This window comes from Capsicum annuum, chromosome 8 (assembly GCF_002878395.1).
Source record: "Capsicum annuum cultivar UCD-10X-F1 chromosome 8, UCD10Xv1.1, whole genome shotgun sequence".
NCBI lineage: Eukaryota > Viridiplantae > Streptophyta > Magnoliopsida > Solanales > Solanaceae > Capsicum > Capsicum annuum.
In genome coordinates, this window is record NC_061118.1 from 156,306,307 (window position 1) to 156,311,585 (window position 5,279).

Consider the following 5,279-nt stretch of genomic DNA (forward strand, 5'->3'; position numbering starts at 1 on the left):
AAATATGACAATCTACCCACAATTTTATACAGAAATAATTCAGCATATATAACACATCTTAAGGGAGGATTCATAAATGGAGATAGAACGAAGCACATTTTGCCAAAGCTTTTCTACATACATGAGCTATAAAAGAATGATGATATTAATGTGCAACAGATTCGTTCAACTGACAATGTGACTGATTTATTCACCAAATCTTCTCCAATTGCAACTTTCAAGAAGATATTGCACAAGATTGAGATGCAAAGGTCGAACATGTTCTCATTAGGGGGAGTTAATACGCGTTGTACTCTTTTTTCCTTGCGAGGTTTTGTCCCATTAGGTTTTTCTTGTAAGCTTTTTAATGAGGCAGCCGAAATGCGTATGATTAGAGATATGTACTCTTTTTCTTTCACTAGATTTTTTTTCCTACTGGGTTTTTTCTAGTAAGGTTTTAACGAGGCACATTATCTACCAATTAGACATTTGAGGGGGAGTGTTATAAATGTATTTACATTATAGTGAATGTTTATCAAGATTTACTTTGATATCTATTAGGATCTGAAGCATCCGTCTTTTACTCAGACTAGGAGTAAATTTTCCCTATAAATAGAGGGGTTTTGTTCATTGTATTTACAATCTGATGATCTCTCATCCCTCAAGAGAAGAAATAACAATTATTCTCTCTTCTCTCTCTACTCTTCTTCTTCTTTGATCTTTCTTACTTTATAACAAACTACATAATTTAAATAATTTTTAAATGTAATTTGAAAATATTTTAATAATGAAAGTTAAAACTCTAACACTTTAAACATGGTAGACATTAATGTATCATAAAAATCGTAAAAATTATATAGTTCATAAGTATCGATTCTAGTTAATATCTACCTAAGAAAGTCGTGTATTAATATTGTAGTCTTGCACTATTATGTTATGCTGGTTTGATAATTTGTGAATCGTTACTTGTATTTGAGAATATTTTATTTGTTAAATTTTAAATCTAAATTTTTTCATATTTGGACGATATTTTAAATATAATTTAAAAATATTGTAATAACGCCAGTCAAGACTTAAAACACTTTAGATGTGGTGGATATTGACAATTTATAAAAAATCAAAGTATTCATTATCGTCGACTCTAGTTAACAACAACCCAAGAGAGTCACATGTTAATATTGTAGTCTTGCGCCTATGTTACATTGATTTGATAATTTGAGAATCATTACTTATATTTTTTATTATTCTGACTTCTAATTAAATAATTTTAAAAATTATTATGTTTAAATAAATTTAAAACACATATTTAAATAAATATTTAAACATAATTTGAAAATAACACAATAACGACAGTAGAAATTAAACTAAAAACATTTTAGACATAGTAGAAATCTCCAATTATATAAATCATAAAAAATCACTGATCCATTAGTGTCAATCCTATTTTATAACAACTCAAGAGAGTCACGTATTAATGTTGAAGTTTTATATCTTCCTGGTGTTGTAAACGCTCACTTGGTTAAATAAAATCGTTTATTTACCAAAAAAAAACGTTGGCGTTTTACATATTTATTAAGTATCATCTTTTAAAAAGTACAATAAAAATTCAAATAATTAATGATGACCTTAGTTAACATCGACCTAAGAGAATACTCGCGCACTAATGTTGTATTCTTGCTCCTCTATATTTAGCCGATTTGATAACTTGTGAATCATTAGTTAATTTTATAATTAATGAAACCTCTAATTAAGTAATTCTATTATTTCTTATATTTAAATAAATTTAGAAACTATATATTTGAATATTTTTAAATATATAATTTTAAAATATATCAATAAAGACAGTCAAAACTCAAAACACTTTATAATTATCGACACTAATTAATTACACTAAACACTTACATCTTCTATGTTAAGAAAATCTTACAGTTACATCTCCAAAAACGTTGATCCAATTTTTGCTAAAATCATTTAACCTTGCATATAATGAAGATCCTATGTAATTGAAACTTTATTTAACTAGTTATATATAAATAATTTCAAGGGAAAAATAAATAAAAACTATAATAAAAAAGAGATTATATATAATAAAATATTATAGTTAATAAAATTACAAAAAATGTACGTACTTAAAGCCATAGAAAGTTATAATTTATAGTGGATATATCTTTTAAATAAGTTGTATCATATCCTATTTTTAAAATATTTATTTATTTTTGAATCAAATATGTCACGATCCAAAAACAAGGGTCATGATGACACTTGTCGCGGCGTACCTTGACAAGTAAGCCTATCACCCAAACTGATACGAATAGAGAAAAAGACAAAAATATCCAAGGTAAGGCTTCTAGAATGAAGCCGAACCATATAAATAATCATAACAATACGGAAAGAACTTATCCAAAACACCAATCATGCCAAAAACCAGGTGTCAATAGTGTAAGAACTACTAATACAATGCAAGAGTCAAATAGATCGAAAAAATAACCACAAAGGAATAATAACTGTCTCCGAACACTAATAAAGACATAACTAGTATAGAAAGATAGAGGTGAACTTTGGACGCATGAATGTCCAACCGCTACCTTGAAAGCTCCAACAACCGCCCGAATCAAGTAAGCTGAGGTGCATTCGAGCTAGGACCTGCACCGAAAGGGCGCAGTAGGCATGAGTATGGTCCACTTGTACTCAGTAGGTATCATAGGCCGACTAAGCAAAGTAGTAAATAAGGCATACAAAACATACACTAAGGGCACGTCACCTGCAATCAGAAAATGTCCCACAATGATAGCCCACACCGTTTGCACTAACAATTCTAATATATCTCACATATATTGCAAAAACACATCAAGATATAGAACACAAGTATAGATTATGTCACATATAAAATAGAGCAAGAGAGAACATGTAGATACAAGATCATCAAATACAAGTAAAGAAAGATAAGATAAATACATAGATGACAAGTCAATAAGGCAATACAACACAACATAAACATAATAAAGTAAGTGCAATGTATATGATAATGATGATGATGATAATGATGCACGAGGTTGTCGCACAACCTCTAGGATCGTCGCACAATCCCCGTATACACCTACGGATCCAAAGCTTCCCGACGTAGGACCCATGGGGGCTTCGTCAACCCATTTACAATCCACATATCTCATATCTCCTTTCTGGCACATTCCTCGGAAAGGATTTTATAAGGTGTTACAACATTTTTAAAAAGGTGTTGCCAGTGTTTCTCAGATGTTACCACGGTGGTACCAATGTTTCATGAATGAGTATGATATGAAGATGTAATGCTCACAACCAAGCACAATAAATATTTCCACAACCAACCACATGATATATTTCCACAACCAACCACAATGATACATTTTCACAACCACATGAGCCAATATTCAGTCGTTATTTTCATTTCATCCATGAATTCTCACATGTCTCATATGCCAGTAAAGTATGAATATAATCACAATACACCCATGGTACCACATTAAACAATACAATACAATTACTCACATGTATTCAAGGCTATCAATGTCACATAGAACCCCACACGATCAAATATATCACATAATATTTCAATTTAGATAATTACATCACATATAGGCTCCACACGGGCACAACACGTAGATAGCCATTTTTCATGATTAGTTCCTACCCTTAACATGCATTTTGTATCACCATTTACTATCCACTCCAGTCTGAAGAGTTAAGTCATAACCTACCTCGAAAGCCGAAGCCGGTCCGCTACACTTGAATCCGCGACCTTACTTTTCACGAATAACCCAAACTCTGCTAAAAACATCAAATATGAAATCTACGCGTCAAAACAAAACCAACGACACTCATACTGTCTCCTTTTGGTTCGGGGTCAAAACGGACCCCCAAAATAGGTTTTCGAAAAAGAAGGGCAAAATTGAAACTTTACTTCAAAAATATGTTCCCCGTATTTTTAGGAACCTACAGCTGAAAACCCAAGTTAAATCGAGTGAAAAACGGGGTTCAAATCGAAGAAAAACCATTTTTGAGCTTTACCGGGTAAAATCCTTGAAATTCGGGTTAAAATCAAGAATCGGAGTTGTTTTGAAGATTAAATTGATGAAAAACTAGTAATTATAAGATAAATATATTATTCAAGTGAAAGGGGATGAAATTTGGGTTTAAAATCATGCCCTAAGATTTTTGAGGTTTTGAGAAATTTATCAAGAAATTTCTATGAAAAGGGTGAATTCTTACCTTAAATCCGTAATTAAAATCAAGAAATAGGTGTTAATCTAGCTTCCCAAGCTCTCACAAACTTCACTTTTAAGCTCCCAAAATATTTAGGGTTTAACTCTGAAGAGACAAGATGAAAAATGAGCAAAATGGGCTAAAAATGTGAAAAAACTGCTATATATATTGCAGATTTTTCTGCATAACTGTGCAGTTTTTATTCTAACTCGAAATGGACTTCGACGGGGTGTTCGGGATTCGTTCGGAGTCCGATTTATGCAAACGAACTATGCAACCACACTAAATTCGACGTTCCGAATGCGATGGCGATACCAGATTTTATAGAAAAATAAGTTTTCACAAAATTGACCCCCGAGACCCAAAATCACAATCTTCTAAATCGAGGGTCGAAATGAGATTTAAAAGCCGTAAAATCATACCAGACATGCTAACACACTAAAATCGGCATTCGGATCTGTTGGCGAAGTCGGATTTTCTATACTAGGTCGTTTCAATCAAAAGTAGGTCCCATACCCAACTTTTCAATTTTTTCAACTTTCCGACCAATAGGTCGAAATGAACTCGGGTGAACCAGGACCCGAACCAAAGGTCTACCTAGCCTAAAATCGATATTCCAGACTTGCTGGCGCAATCTGTTCGGTCATCCGTCGCACGGATTAAAATATAACCACATAAGTCCAAAATAAGGCTCTCGAAGCTTTCAACAACCACAATATTGCATAAATGGTACCAAAATGCATCAAAAATCATGTCAACCACTCCCACACCCCAGAAATACCATAATGCAACTACGGGGGAGGGGTAAAACAGTCAAATCACACAAAATCATAAATTTCACATATTTCATCAAATTTTTAGGTCGTTACAAAATGTATGAATAATTTTTTATACCCTTGTTTTAAATATTCGTTAGAATAACTTTGCAAAAATATTTTATTTATATTTATGGTTATAATTTATCGTTTAAAAATTATATTATATATTTAATTATAGAGGCACTTCATAGGAGGCGTGAGTGTAAAATTATCAAAGTACATGTGTAAGCATTTCATTTTAAA